The sequence below is a fragment of the Hippoglossus hippoglossus genome, chromosome 10 (assembly GCF_009819705.1).
Source record: "Hippoglossus hippoglossus isolate fHipHip1 chromosome 10, fHipHip1.pri, whole genome shotgun sequence".
Lineage (NCBI taxonomy): Eukaryota > Metazoa > Chordata > Actinopteri > Pleuronectiformes > Pleuronectidae > Hippoglossus > Hippoglossus hippoglossus.
This window is the reverse complement of record NC_047160.1, coordinates 10,460,695-10,477,727: the sequence shown is the minus strand read 5'-3', so window position 1 is coordinate 10,477,727 and position 17,033 is coordinate 10,460,695. Positions and strand designations below refer to the sequence as shown.

Sequence of the window (17,033 nt, the reverse complement as noted above, 5' to 3'; positions counted from 1 at the left end):
AAGAGTTTGTGAATAAACTGTACCGGCCTTGATCAGACTGGAGACAGGAGCTGCACACGCAGGCGTCAGCAAGCCTCAATCTGTGTGATGCACCGGCCAGCTGCCTTCTCGTCTTCCCGCCTCAATTCCCACTCACCGTAAATGGATAAGGGAAAGAAACAGGCAATAATTTAGTATCCTATGAACCCATTAGGTCCTTTGAACAGCATCATAAGCGATTCAGTATGATTTGCACACATTTGCACATGTTATCTGCCAGCATTTAGGTCAATAGATGTTTTTCTCCTTTAAATACCAGTAATAATCCCATACCATGCATCATCAATATATAATTTAGTTTATTTCACTCTAATAATATCTTTAAAGTTCTCAATAGTTTATTATTTATTCACGGCTGTATTAATAACTCAACAGTCCTTTCATAAACCAATATATATCTGTATGACTCTCTGCCTGCACACAGCACATGTGTCAGTCCCAGTGAGGAAAAACAGATATGTTATTCTTATTTATACCAGCCCGTAGTGTAGATGTTCACACTCTTGATACCAGCATATGTGCATTCTCTAGTCAATGCAACCAATTTCCTCTCGTTACCACCTTAAAACTAAATTCTAACTATCTCTCCTTCTATCAAAATTATCATTATCCAGTATTTAAAGTCCAAATATCAAATTAAACTCAATTTGTTCCCAAATTAAACCCCTAACTAAGCATTGTAGAATTTAATGAAAACCAAATGAAACAAAAAGTTTTAGCGGTTAAAGAATTGTTAGAACTACAAACATATCCAATCTAGCTGAATCAAACAAACAATATTATTTCCTAATACTGTCTGCACAATCTCGCTGTCCCACAAACAAACAAACAAACAAACTGTCTTTTTTAGCTTAAACTAAACCCCATTAAAGAATTGTTTTTTAAAAACTTTGTGACTCTGCCCCTGCATCTCACAGGAGGGTGTTAATCACAGAGGTGAGAGTATGAAAGTCTCTCATGTCGTTGTACTCATGTTTTAGAAAATTTACAACCCCCCTTTCTCCCCCTCTTTTCTGAATTCTTTCACACAGGCGGTCTCTCTCTCAGGGGAGCCGAGGAGAGATACGAAGAAAAACATGGGGAAGGTGGGGGCGAGTGGAGGGAGGGAAAACTAGACCCACATAATTCATTACGTCCTCTGGAAGAGGCTCATTGTTTTATTTAATACAGAAAGCTAAATATCTTTCCTTATAAGTTATCAAATTTCCCGTTATCAACCACAACCTATATATGTTTATTCAATCATAAAATCTTATTTATTAATCTAAACCACATAGACCAACCCCTGCTGCAATTTGTCACACACAGCTGGAACACAGTAGTGACCACGTGTCACACACACACCAGGGTACGGCTGGGAGATGTCTCCCTGTTCATGAACGCACACACATTGCCACACAATGAAAAACACAAACAGCACTCATCTTATATTCCCCAAAACAACTCATTCATACCATACATTCCTATAGCATGCTTTTTGCCGCGCACTTTTCTTTCTTATTCTTTTAAATTTATGCTACCTATGAGATGCAAATATTCGATGAGAGGCTGCACCAAACACTGTTCGTCAACAAATGTTCAGAGTGAGAACATACAATCGAATTTTTAATTCTACAATCTCCAGTTTATTAAACTGACCTGTGGTGAGGTTTTGCGGCCCATTCTAACAGCTCCTCTTCCTGAGGGCTTCTATATCCAGATTCTGCGGCGTCTTTCCCTGATCATCTCTTTGATCCTATTTCTCTCTCATTACTCTGTCCCTTATCACTGTTTACATTTATTTATTCAAATTTCCTGGATCCAGGATTATCCCAATTTTCTCTTTTTAACTCAATTCCTGACTATGTCAAAGCCAACTGTCACGCAGTGACTAATCTACACATGTCTTACCGTTAAGAAGTTGAGGGCCCAATCTTCATTAATCTCGCACAATGTTATTTAGCTCACCTTATCGTTACAATGAAGCTATTCTACACATACAATACATCTCTTGTATTTATGTTATTTCCTTTCTTCACTTTTTATCTTCTCTTATAATAATCCCCCCTTTATTTGCGTCGTATACGACGCAAATAAAATCAAATTTAGCACGGAGCTTCACTTCAAACATCAACACAACATGACATGTCCATAAAAAAGAAAAGGTTCTTTACGGTGTGACCAGACAGCAGACACACAACAGCTTCAATGAATGAACCAGCATCCAGTCAAGTGAGAAATGCTCACCATGTGTGAAGGTCTTGGAGATGCCGCAGGCCACAGCACGTCCAGAGTTCGTGACGCCAAATTTGTCGTATATTTTAAGCAGCAGTGATGTTGAAGATGATGATGAAGGAATCTCCGCGGACACCGTTCTTGCTTGTATAATAAGGTTTATTACACAGAAGTTACAGGTCAGGACGGGTACCTAGGTATACCCGGAGACGTTCTCGGCCAATGCAGAAGTCTGAGTCGCCGGTGCCGGACAAGCATTCATATAGGGAACTTGTTTACGCCCAAAACTTGAGATAAAATGACATCATACATAGGGGCATCTAATTCGAAACATGCTTCCTACTTGAAGATGGGAACCTCTCCATCTAACAGGTCAAAGAGCATTCTCAGGAAGAGATAACTAACAAGTAACATATTGTAATAGCACTTAGGGAGTCTGAGAGTCCAGAAATCAGGCGCCGCTAGCTGTAAACCTGTCATTATGTTTTACACACGTGTCAAAATGATCCATGTTAACTAAATACACCACAGTGTGACAAATGATTTAGAACCTGCCAATTCTTGCTTGGGGTTGCAATTCTTTGGATTGTTGTAGTTATGCCTTTACAGTTATGCAGTGAATGTCACAACGACAAAATCAACTGTGACTATAATTACCATTGAGTTTAAATAGTGCATATTTTCAAATACATGCATCTACTGCATAGTTTGACTTTTTGGTGAGTATATTTTTTCACTGAGATGAGAGGACCGACACTCGCTCAGCTCAATGTTCATTTGCAGTTTTCCAGAAATATTATGTGCCACATGTGCCGCAAATCTAATTTCTCCTTGGAACCCCAAAGGCGCGGCCCACTAAGTGATACAGAATTGATTCAGTGACACATTTCTTCTTTTTTTTTTTAAAGGTAGAAATAGTCAATCTCTTCACAGACGACACGCACTCTCTCGACTCCAGGTCAAAAGGCTTGGAGTGCTCTGATGTCACTGTGCTGACAGAACCCGTCTCCTCTTCACGCATTTTCTCCCATCAGGCCTGATGAGGACTCATTAAAGTGAGGGGTATAATTGCCTGTCACATTGAGTTATTTGACGGCAGCATTAAGGAGTTTCCGCTGATTTCTAGTGGGATCATCATTCCTCTCTTTGAGAGAGAATGAACCTGCTGCTGCTCAGGTAGAGAGGGAGAGCGGCGCTGCTCCACATGCATCTGTGGGAGGTAGCATTTAGTTCAAAGTGTTTCTGTGGTAATGGTGATGCTCCCTGCCTCCATCCCTGGATATCAGGATCACATAGATAGAGCTGGTGCGTGTTTTTCACTGACTTGTGTTTTTTTGTGTCCCTTTAAGGATGAAGGCATAACAGAAAACTTGTGGTCTACATGAGCATTTTGCACTTGATTAGCTGCTGGAATAACATTGAGTTCGCTGTGTATCACTGACAGCTACATTTCATTTTTTCATTCATTTTTGTCGAGATGGTCCTGCTCTAGCAGCAGCCTGTAGCAGGAGCTTTAGTTGATGCTTGTTAATTCATTACCACCATTGCACTGTGTATGTTCAGCACACAGTGTAGCCATAGTCTCCATTTATATGTATTCCTCACACTTTGATTGCATATAATTGAGCCTTTTCTAAATCTAAACCTCTTCATTCTTTGTGATTTATGTCAAGTAGCTGCTGCAACACTGCAAACTCCCTTAAGGATCAATACAGATTTAACAACACTTTACTTTAAATAGAGAGAATAGAAGACTGATCCATGACTTGCCACAGCAAATGATTTTCTATCACATCAGTAAACACTGACCATCCTGTGCTCTGTATTCACAAGTCCACTCTATGGACTGTTTTCAGTGTACGCACTCTATAGACTGAAAACAGCACTGCCAACAGGGAGTAGTAAAATGAGTAGGACATGTGAACTGAAATGCCACAGGGAAAATACTGTATATACCAATATTAAATATGATATAATCAATATATTGTGTGTATTAATATATGATGTATATTTGTCTAATTTATCGCAATCGTCACACCAGACATCCTGTAATTCATCTAGTGGTTTGTGGGTCACAGATTTACAGATATTCTCCTTTACTGCATGTTCAAGCGAGGCGGACTCAAGGCGGGTGTTGTCACAGCTGAGCACGAATCCAGGGAGAAAAACATGAAGCAACGCAAGTGAAACAGTAGCCTCCCCTGTCTGGTTCACAGTTGATAGTGGGATATCACATGGCTCAGATGTCCTATGAGTTTTTTGTCAAGATAAGATAAACATCTCAATAAATGCTCTGGGCCTTTGTTAATGTTAATTGCATGCTCTGGTCAGTGTTACGTTTATATTTAACACCAGGAAAGACAATAGGAAATACTGTCTTCCAAAGGTTAAGACATGTGATAAACACAGTTGGAAAGGTTATCGAATAGGATGAGTCAGACTGGATTCAATGTCATGATTTATTACTACTGTTTTTTTTATATATTTGGGGAGATTCCCATTGGTGTGCCACCTTATTTACATATATCCTCTGGCTATACATTTGACTGTTTCTTTTTTTTTTTTTCAGTTTCATTCGTAAATACCCAGAAAGTGTGTAGTTCCTCACATGTGCATCACATGCGAGCTGTGTATGAGGACGTTTTTTGTTCAGATTCCTCAAATGAAATAGTCATGAAAATTTCACGCATAAAAGGGAAAAGATGTGGATAAAAATATAAAAAGAAATCCTGAAACTATGATAAAAAAACTTGACTCCTGAACGACACCATGGCTCTGATGACGTTATCTCTCTTTCACGTTACATTTTATCCTGGGTGAAAGGTTGATCAGATTATGTGTCGTTCCCAGTGGGGCTGTTCTGTCAATGTGAACGGGCAACAGGCAACACGTTCATCCATTCACACATATCGTCAGATTGTAGAGTTGTAAAATTTACACTCAAACAAACATAAAGTAATCACGTTAGATCACTTTAGGTTTGCTGGAATCAAACACCGAACAAGCTTCGACAGGCGAGTCTTTCAAAGGAGTCTGACCGCAGTGTTTGTCCCGACATGCTTGTTCTGTTCTCTCGGCTGCTGGATGACACAGATCTTGTGGAGGACTTTTAGACGGTCATATGATCTCCTGCTGCCGCTCCTCTGGGGGATCGAGCACGACAAATTCACATAATGCGGTGAACCCATTCCTTTATAAAGTAACCACTCACGCCACTCTGAGAGATGCTCCAATGTACAAATATGTATTTTCACTTGTTTCATACTGATAATGAAAACATTACATTCTCCTCCAGGCACCTCACAAAGTTAGGATTAAGCTGTTTTTTTTATATATAAATAGCCTCTTGGATAGTTCAGAGAAAAATGAAAATTCACTCATTATCTACTCACCACTATGCCGATGGATGGGTGGGTGAAGTGTTTGAGTCCACAAAACACTTTTGGAGTTTCAGGGGTAAACAGTGTAGCAACCAAATCCAATACTATTGATGTAACTGGAGACCACCTCTTCAAACGTTAAAAAACAAAACTGAAAAAAACATCAAATGCCTCCATTCTGCTCCTGTGGTGTCATCCAAGTGTCCGCAAGCCCCAACATTCAAATTTAGCCTAAATGTCCGCTGATATCCTCCTCTGATGAAAATTACGTGAATGATATGCTACGGCCTTCACAGTCTCCTGACATTAGATCAACAGCTTACATCCTTATATCAATAACTCAGCCTATTGGGGGATTTGGACCAATGTATTATAGAAAATTTAGAAAATAAGAAGTTTTTCTATTTCTTTTCAACCAATTGTCTATTGTCTTATTTCATGAGATTGAAATGAAAATAGAGAAGTGTTTTGCTTTGACAGTTTAGTGGTGTGATATTATGAGAAGGGCAGGACCATGAATATCTTTGGAGGCGATCTTCGTTTATTGTGAAAGAAAGAACCAGTTCAGTCAGGAACACTATGTCATGATTTAACCATGTATTGCACAAATGGGACAGTTATGCTTGGCACGGATGGCTCCATTCGTTGGATGTGCCCTGGATTAGCCCTGGATTAGCCCTGGATTAGCATGGTAAAATAAAACAGGGAACACATGCAAAACCCCGTAGTGGGCCTAGCAGGCAGGATACATTTGTTCAAGATGAATGCCATTTACCACAACCATGTTTGGACTCAGTGCTGAAAGGTGGAGGCTGGGGTGGTGGAGGCAAGTTGCCGGCAGCAGGGCGTGGGTGGCAGTGTAGCCGAGCAGGGATCAGTGAGGATGAGGTCGTATTTAAAGAGACAGTGTTACACATATTACTGCTGTATAACTGGCATTGTTGCACTGTCACTATGAAGTAAACATTGATTGTACGATGAAATAAACCAAATAAATGACATCATACATGTTTAGGTTCCCTTGATTGACAGCACAAAGGAAGTGTATCTCAAAGGATAATGCTTTTCTTTTTTTCTATCACTGACTTTCCACCAGGTAGTAGAAATGGCGCATGGTGGAACAAACAGAGCAACTGAAAGCAAAGGAGGTGAAGAGTGACGAGCATTCACTCCCACCCTCTGCAACGTGCACGCTCTCATGCACACCCTGATCACACTGAGAGGTCTATCTTATGAACTTTCTGTTATTACAGTGATTGAGCTGCATTATATAACAGATCTACATCTCAACAAATAAAATAAAAAAATAAAACCTTCACCCATACCAATCCATTTTTTACTCATATCAATGATGTATCCGATGATTTATATTTCCCTCGTATTTATTTTAAGAATCTTATCAGACGGATATGAATTTTCCTTGACCAGAGATCGCGGGGGGGAGAAAAACAATGTTCTCCAACGCTTCTGTGCCGACCCTGAATCTCACTGTGAAAGCATGAGAATCACGTTTCATTCAGATCTGCTTTTCGTTGTCAAAAGTGCATTATTATGGAATTATTTGTGACATTTTAAAAATAATACCAACAACAATAATAATAATAATGAACTTTATTTGCATAGCACCTTTCATACAAGAAATGCTACAAAGTGACGATAAGATTCTTGTTGTATCTGATCAGTGGTATCCCATTGTTAATGCCAGTGTTTTTCTATGAACCTTCGATGTTTCACGTTGCTCCTTGTCCTTCTGCCTGGTGTCACTTGGCCTTTAGTTCTTTTGAACATCAAGATGAACATAGATAGAGACGGGTAGTGCTTCTCTATTGATCTATCAACTGCTTCAATAGCAATTGATAAAGACCTCTGAAGCTTTTTGTTACTGCTTGAAGGACAGCACTCCAGAATGCACCTAATGACTCCTATATGGAAAATACACCAGGTTCTTCAGATGTATCCGAGCAGCACAAGCTGATGAAAGCTAAGTTAAAGCTAAGCTAAACAGAAAAGGCCTGTTTTAAAGGCTGACGACGTATGTTCATCTCTGAGAAGGGATCTCAGTTGAGTGAACATCTCCGCCAAGGCCCACTAGTCCTCTCATAAAAGCTACACCGAGTCCACACCGAGTGGATTTAAATCCACTCGGTGTGGATTATCACTTGGAACTGCATTAAATTGCTTAAACTCATAGATATCACTGCCCTAAATATGTCTAATTTTGTCAAGATCTGTGAATTATTTCCTGGAATATCTGCGAAAATGTAATTTTATAAAAAAATGTAATTTTAACCTTTATCCAAATCAAATCCACCAACGTTTACTGGGTTTATTTTGGCTTATGTTCAATACTTCCACCAATTCACAAAGTGGCATGCAACTGTAACGTATCCGGTTGGTTTGTGAGCTGCTGTTTTGAAGTCTCAAGTTTGGCATTTTGTCCTGCGCCATCTTGATTTTTGAAAACCAGAAGTAACCATATTTGGAGGGGTGGGGGCTGGAGCATGACTGAGAACTAAGGACACTGCATGCACACCCACACCTTGGACCTGCATCCATTGGAAGGTAATAGCATTCAATCACGTGGTATCCACGCGCCAATGCATACCTTGCTTTTTCATCTATTTGACTCTGAATGGGACCACAGTGTAACCTTTGCGGTCGCCCTCTGCTGGTCATTTAAACAGAGTTTTCAGGCACTTCCGCTTTGGTTCCCCTTCCAGACTCAGAGTCTATTTCAATTTGTATTAACAGTCTATTACTGGCACTGGCTGCAGCCAAGGTCCAACTGGGAAAGCAGTGACTCTTTAGTGACACTGTGTGGGGAGGTGTGGAACACAATAACAATAATATATCGAAAAGGAGAAGATTGCGACAATGAAAAAATATGTACATTCATTTCTGGTGTCTACTCCATGAAAGTCGGTGGTGCTGCATGCCCATCTACTACCCTGTACTCCACAGCCATAGTTTCTACTTCACTACAGGAATGACACGTCCTGCACTAGAACTGAACACTGGCACGGTACAGAATCTGTGGAATAATCCAATCTGAATGTAATTAATGGGTTTATTTGACACAAAAAGACCAACGTTCTTCCTGGGAAAAGGCTCGGACGGTAACTGAGGTGCTATAGGAAACCTGCCTGAACAAATCTTCTCTATCTTGACTCTAACTGGCACACAGCTCTCCCTCACGCCGAAAAGAGCCAGCTGACATCTGATCAGGATTCTCCTGGACACCTTCCAGTAAAAGGTATTTTGGAGGCATGCAACTAGAAGCTAGATAACATTGGAGAGTTGATATATCCCACCTACCCGAGGAAAGCCTCGGGATCCCTAGAGAGCAGGAGGATGTGGCTGCAGAGGGGAACATCTTGGGTGTTTCTCTCAGCCTGCGAACTTCGTCAGGATTGCCTAAGAATGTGTTCAGTTATTTTTGGTTGTGTCTGCATGTAACAATAGTGTCACTAGGAACAAATTGTGGAAGCGCCCGCAGTTTCTCTTTAAGCCTTGCATGAACTGACACGTCTCCGTGATGACACGCTCTATTGCCTGCTCAGTAGCGTGTTTTTTTATTCAACTACCCACTGCATAATATGGAAAACCATGATTGATTCATAACCAACCATTGTGTTGTGCAGATGAGCATAAAAATCTGTGTGGTCACATACTGGAGGTCGAGGTTTAATCAAGGAGCCACTATGGATGTAGCATGCATAATCCTGCTGTGATTTGAATATAGACCCTCCACCTTCATTTGCTTGACTAGAGAGTTGATTAACCAAAAGGGAAAGCCGGCGCACTATGTAAGCATTTGAGGAGATGCAGAATTAGACGTGAAGCTACTGTATAGTGGGCATTACTGTCATTATGGATATAATCTGAACCAAACATTATTATTTTCTCGTATTTGGTGTGTTCACTGTGTGATTTAAAAGTCAAATAAGCGAACAAAATATGCATAATTATACAATGAGCTGCGAGAGGTCCCTGCACGTTTGTTTCTGCCAACTGAAATGATAAAAATAGCACAGAATAGTGCAAAGAGTGTGGTGCACTGTTGACCTGTTTTAGGCAGGCAGACTATTCCATGTAAAAGGGAGGCACCCGAAGACATTACTGTGAGCTAAGCTGTCATTTTCTAAGTGATAAGTTACATTCCAAAAATGTGAGAGCACATTCACCATAAAGAAGGACAACCCGTCTCCACTTCCTTCCTCTATCCAGATATGAAGCCAAAATATCCAGGTAACCAACACTGTCATCTTGCGGAGCCAGGGACTGCACAGTAGAGATCAGGGGGAAGCTGCCGCGGTATTGGGGTCCCACTGATACAAACACTCCACCAATCGTGAGTCAGTCTCAGCTGTCAATCATGACGTTTCACCACGTTTTTATAGCATCAAATAATGAATTAAAACCAAACTTACCAGAAACATGAAGACTTTGACATACATTAGTGTGATAAGAACTACCTTTTACTTTTATCTTTTAGAAGATATTTTTCGGCATTTACTGTAGTTTGATCCACTTCCCATCCACTAACATGGTGGAGACAGTGTTTTTATGATGATAACATACTGTAGCTAGCCACAAGGGTGATGAAAATGCTTCATCATCATTTTTGAGTGGCCGTCATATCATCCATTTTGAGGGTTAGAGAGAGTTAGTTCAGTATGACTCCCCATAGACAGTTCTCACCTCTGTAGCAACATGAATCTTTCACACTGAAGTTGCAAGGAGCCACTATAATACCAAAGATATTCCTACTGTTGCCCTTTTCCTCCTACTGCAGCACATGGAATAAGAAAAATGCCACACTGGGAAAAGAAAGAAAACACTACTGTGAATCTGCACCTGACATTCAATGTAAATATCTATCCAACGGTTGCCCAATTAGGACAATTTATGACCAATCACAGCTCGATACTCTAAATTGACCATAGGTGTGATTGTGAGTGTGAACGGTTGTTTGTCTCTGTGTGTTGGCTCTGAGGAATAGTGGTGAGCTGTCCCTTTACCCCTTCTCTTGCCCAATGTCAATGATAGGCTCCAGGATGGATGGAGGGATTATGTCTCATTTTTTCAGGCTTTTCCTTTTTTTCCCTCACAGCCATCAAAGTGTTAAAAAGTATCAAATACCTCAGTGCAGTTTATCCTGGGCACATCTTTTGAAGATGTGGTAAAACGTATAAGTGCATATCAGTCAGCAATAAGCAAAAGTCAAACAGCTTATTTTCACCTCTGAGATGTAAAAAAAAAAAAAAAAAATCTGTATTCAGTATTGATCCTGCTGGGCCCAGTAGGCTTTTGAATTACTGCTCGCCATCTCCACAGCAAGAGCTCACACCTCTGTGTTGCATCTGAGGATTCATGCAGTGTCTGTGGGGTTCCAGCATTATCAGTATGCAGCACGCGCGCCTGCAGGTCCGCAAGTAAGTCTGTGGCGTAACCCCCACCTTCCCATCCCGCCCCTTTGTTGATATATTTTATTGCTATATCTATGAGTAATATACAGGTTCCAACACAGTCGTTCCAATCAACGAGGGGCTGTGCAACTTTTTCCCCACTAGCCATAAAATTTAATGAATAATTTGAATAGGTGCTGATGCAGATGGAGCTGTTGGTCAGGTCGGTTTATCTGATTGGTTTTTAAATATATTGTGCTCAAGTGATACGGGAACAGATAAAACACTTGAATCTTATTAACACAGGATAAAATCGCATTCGCTCGCTGCAGCCAACCTTACCTGCGAGCTCGCAAGATCAAAAATGAACATGTCAGAGATAGCATCTCTCTCCCGCCTTTCTTAACAGGGGAAGAAACTGCATCAGTGCAAATGGTCACAAGCAGATCGACCAGCAGCCAACCTCAAACACAATCCTCTGTGGACTTCAGTGATTTCACCACGGAGATAAGGACAAGCTCTGAGCTTATAGAGCAGGGGAGAATCAATAATAGATTTTTACAGCACGCAGGGTAATGGTTTATACCTGACAAGTGACAATCTTTGTTCTGTGAGACACTCGTCCACCTCAAAATGTGACTCAATTTTTTTTCATGTGAGGCAAAGCAGATGTAAGATCAGACAGGGAGAAAGGCTTCAAGTCCACTGAACGTAACATGATTACAACATATTGATCAGAAATCCATCAGATGTGTTCAACAACTCTGAATTAAAGTCTCCTGTTTAGAGGTGGTAAGTTTGTACAGGGTAAGTGTGTGTGTGTGTGTGTGTGTGTGTGTGTGTGTGTGTGTGTGTGTGTGTGTGTGTGTGTGTGTGTGTGTGTGTGTGTGTGTGTGTGTGTGTGTCTGCGATGGTTTTCTCCAGGTACTCCAAATTCCTCCCACATTCCAAAGACATTGGTTGAGGTTAGGTTAATTGGAGACTCTAAAATGGCCATTGGTGTGAATATGAGTGTGAATGTCCAGGGTGTATCCCACCTCTCGCCCAATGTCAGCTGAGGTTTTTCCAGCTCTCCAGCAACCCTCAAAGGTTAAGCTGTAGATAATGTATAAATTATACATTTGATTTTTTTTATTTGATTTTTGAGTAAAAAGAAAAAGCGCATATTCTTTTTATGACTGTCAATAAAACATGCAAAATCACATCTCTTGAGAGCCGAGACTCTTTCAAGCTCAACTTTTATGTCAACACGGAGGGAAGGTCTTATAGAGGCTCAGAATCATGAAAGGTCTAAACATCTGCAACTGTGTGGGAACTGTGTGGCATGGTCCAAATCTCCAGAACAAGTGATTCAGTGATTAAATGTTAGAAATAGTAGTTTATATAGATTTCAGTGGTATAGTATAGTATAGAATATACTACAATTTTCATGTTAAGAATTCATGTACAGTTTACTGCGCAGCTTTTAAGGCAATATCCTTTTTTTTTTTTTTTAAATAAGTTTAAATTAATAAATATGGGTTTGCTGCAAAACTTAAAAGATTCCTCTGTCTGCAGCTGCCACTGCAGTAAAACCTCTTTGGCACTGACTCAGCCACTTAATATGCATGTATTTCCACCTACTGGTCAAACAATAACACTGCACATAATCCTCATCCTTTCTCTTTTCCAGTTTATGATACAAATCTAAATTACTGCTGCAAAATAGAGATTTGAGCAGATTGTAGACATGCATATAAAATTCCAGCATACTTATATAATGGACCGCAGTCAGTTGAGCGTATCACAGGCAGCCTCTAAGGTTTATAGCTGTTATAAAAACAGCCTGGTTCAGACCTGTGTTGATTTGTGTCTCTCTGCTCAGGTGTTCCTGCATGTAATTTGCCAAACACGTCCTTTTCTGATCTACACTGCAAATTCTCTCTCAGACAGGACGACACAGCATGCGAGCAATTCCCTGCGGTGCATTTTACATTAAGCCTTTCATCCAAACCTGCGCTGATGCTCAGACATTGGGAATATAATAGGTGGTGCCTCCCCCTCTTGTGGTTTGACGCAATATTACATAGGTCTGCAATTGTCGTTCTTGACTGTACTCAGACATTACAGCTTTTGAGAACCACGGCTGAGGCTGAGAGTGAAGCTGTAGCGGTGCTTCGGCATCTTTTCATAGGGGAAAAAAAGGAAGTGCGTGGACCGCGCTAATGTTTCATCCGACCAAAACATATCATAGACACTCAGAGACCTGTGAGTGCAATGTATGAGTAATGTGACTTACTGTGATCCAGAAGATAATGTCTAAGAGGAAAGAGAAAGAAATCATTGTCAGGGTTGAAGTGGCTGCCTTTCTGTATGTCCTTTAGAGTGCACTATGTTGCTGATTGAGCGTTCAGACCCATTCAGAACCGAGATTGCCTCTCCTCTTTATAGACAGCTCCAGCCTGGATTAGTTCTCAGTCTCATGATGCTGGTAAAAATAGCCCTATTCTCAACAGGCTCGATTTAATTTAGCGGGCCTGCGTCTCCACTGCGATGGCTGATGTGAGGAAGTGTGTTCACCACGTAGGAGTAGACAGATCCTATAGCGAGCTGCTATCTTTCAATTCTTCATTCATTAAAAAAACAGCAGTTTGCAACCTCAGCGGTCACTGTTGCAGAAAACATGACGATAGATGACGCGACTTTGCTTTGTTTGCATTTGTTTGCATGTGAACAATTCCCCCTACCTTCATATGTTACTGTGCATGTGTTTTCTTTTGACAGTGGAGACAAGTGTTCAGCGTAGCGAATGTTCTTCCATGCATTCAGAATTTGCTTCTTTAATCTCCTCCGAGGAAGCTCCTGGGCTTGGCTGCAAAGCATGGGTGGCTGTGTGAGTTATGGCATGCCAGCTCTTCAGGAGGGTTTTAGAAGAATGGGTGAAATAGAGGATTTCACCCAAGCACACGCTAATAGTGAAAACTTATCACATCGCTGTGCAGAGCGGGAAAGGTCCTCCCAGATACTTAGCAGATAAGAAAAAAAGCGTTATTATGGGACAGACAGGGGAGCTTTGGGCCCGTTGGGGGGTGTTGGGCCCCTCGGGGCGTGTTTTCTCATGGCGAGGAAATGGCGAGCGAGGAGACCTGGATTCACTCTCCTTTATCTTCCTGAAGGCACCGGGTTCATGCCGCTCCTTTCTTCTCTCCTTCCTGCCTCTTTGTACACTGTGATCGTGCATGCCGCACTCCTGTTTGTGTGTGTGTGTGTGTGTGTGTGTGTGGGGTGAGTGTGCTGGGGCATCAATGGGTTGAAGCTATGCGGAATGAAATTCATCAAAGTCAGTGGAGCATTGTGATGAAAGCTTTGTGAGGGAATTTCAACCATGACTATAGCCAGGGTCCATGCAAAGTTGTTAGTTTTCTCTTGTTTTTTAATGAAAATTCTCCCCAGCCATCTTGGTTCACGGGGTCTCAATATAGCCTCAACCTTCGCCGGTTATACTCTCAGCTCAATTGGCTGCTCGCCGTCCATTAGAACCATCCAGAAGTTGTTAAGCTGGCCGAGAACCTGGCCGGCCGTCTATCTCTCCGCTTTGCCCCCTGGAGACAGATTCTCTAAGTTCACATTGTATTTGTTCCATCCAGTTTCCATTTGGAAGCTGATTGACTCAGCGCTTCCCCGTCCGACATATAATCGCCAAATAATTTACCTCGTTGTTATCAAGGGGTAGATAATGGAAAAGAAAAGAAATCCAGATCTCAATTTTGTTAGGCCAGCATTTGGGAACGAGGGTGGAGAAGAGGAGAAGAAAACACTCTTTGTGTAACACTTTTTTGTTCCATTGCTTTTGTAACTGCACCAACATCATTTATTTACAATAACCCTGAACATTACTGTTAATGACATGAGACCGGTTCTGCTGTCCCCTGCTACTTTACAGAATGATCACAGCCTTTTGTGCACCACCTCCAGTGTCGAGCACACAAAGGTATAGAACGTAAACCCACTACCAGTGTAAATGGACCACGGTAAACACATTCATGATTGCAGCGCAGTAGCCCTGCATCAGAGTATGATGGATGCTATGCCATCAAAACTCTTTCTGATGACAGATTTGCTCCAACAGTTTGCTCTGACTGTGTCGTGGCTTTGACAGTGTTGAGAGGGAGACAGGACAAAAAAAAAAAAAAAAAAGCATTAGCATCAGCATCAGCATTGCACCATGAGCAGTCGTGTCTCGGTTAACTTTTTCTCCTTTCTTTCTTAAAACAGCGTTCGATCTGCCACTGACACGCTTCCGCTCAGAGCCAGTGTCTTGTATATGCTGATGTGGAATTTCATTTTCAGCTGTGAAAAGTTTTTGGCTTAGCCCACAATTATTTTTAGATTGGATAATGAAATTCACACCAGCGCTGCAGATATAGAACAATTTGCTCTCTTAGAAGTGCAGTTTCATCAGGTGTGCAGATGAGCGTATGAGGACCCCAAAAAAAAAAGGGATTGAAGTCATGCTTGCTCAAAGATCCTCTTTTTCTTCCCGATGCACAGAGACAGACATACACAAAGACGCACCAACACAAACAGCAGCACTTTCATGCCACATTCTCAGGTTTAATATAGCACATTCATACCCGGCTCCAGACACATCTCACAACACATCGTCAACTGTTGACTGAAAACCCAGTGATATATTTCCCCATTTATTTAAGACATGCACAACATGGATATCATTTTAAAAATACTCCACCTCATTAATTAGTTTTTCTACAATCAGAAAAGTTTCATATACTCCCTTGTCACCGAGCTGTCACTCCTTTCTCTTTTCATTTGCAGCAGCGGAAACTGGTGTTTTAATGCCATTAAATGCCACTCTGCAGTTGAGAGCACTGAGGATACTGTAAGCCTGTCAATGAGCAAACCACTGTCTGCTCAGCCCATTAACCCCCTGCTCATCTGCCATGGACAACTGATTCAATGTAGCACTTTCTCCTCACAGCAAGATGGCTCCTGATTTGAATCACGGTTGGACCGGAGTCCCTCTGTGTGCAGCTTGCGTGTTCTGCCTGCATTTGCATAGGGTGTCCTCAGGTATCCCGACGTCCTCCCATTGTCCAAAGACAAAGGCGTGCAGATTGGAGTTATAGATTAAATGGAGATTCTTAATCGGCCGTGGGAGTGAATGGTTGTTTGTCTCTGTGTGTTAGCAATCTGCCCAAGGTGTATCCCACCTCTTGCCCAATGTCAACTGGGATTGGCCCCCAGCTCCCCCCATGACCTTCAAAGCATAAGCAGTAAAGATAATGGATGGCCGGACGGATAAACGGATGTATAGATGGATAGATGTTCAATGTGCAAAATGCAAATCTGAAATCCCCATAATCCCTGTTTTGAAATCATATAGATAGCATGTTTTGTAGGAGTTGTATTTGACTGTATATATAATGTTCCACTGCTTCTTACAAGGCTGGATGTTTAGGACCTCACTTTACTCAATCATTACTACATGTATTTTTAATTATGCCTTGTTTCCAACTGCACCAGCCAAGTTAATAGCACTGCACCATAATTAATACGCGGCGGGTTTGCAGACAGCCACACACACACACACACACACACACACACACACACACACACACACACACACACACACACACACACACACACACACACACACACACACACACACACACACACACACACACACACACACACACACACACACACACACACAGCAGGTCCATTTAGCCTTTTGCTTCTCTCTCACTCACACTAAAAGACATGTATAAATTTTAATCAGCAGAAAGACGCAGAATTGGAAAACTGAGAGGACAAAATCAATTCCAATCAGCAGGAACCTGACCTAATGCTAACTATGAGCTACTGAGTCACTTGCAGTAACAGTGTAAAGCCGGGGCTGACCACATTACAGAGAAAATAAACAGTTCTCAGCTCGGCTCTTTAAAGAGGGCTACAGAGTTTTCCTCCTCAGTCTCTGCAGGAAAAGCAATGA

The 17,033-nt window shown here is 41.5% G+C and overlaps 1 long non-coding RNA gene across 1 annotated transcript; it reads right to left on the bottom strand.

Annotated features, from left to right (window-relative positions):
* Positions 1-1,603: 1,603 nt before the first annotated feature.
* On the bottom strand, positions 1,604-16,755 carry LOC117769656. Its single transcript, XR_004615264.1, has 3 exons — positions 16,746-16,755; positions 9,844-9,852; positions 1,604-1,764 (listed from the first exon to the last, which is right to left on the bottom strand). It is a non-coding gene; the product is annotated as an uncharacterized LOC117769656 (long non-coding RNA).
* Between the last annotated feature and the right edge of the window lie 278 nt (positions 16,756-17,033).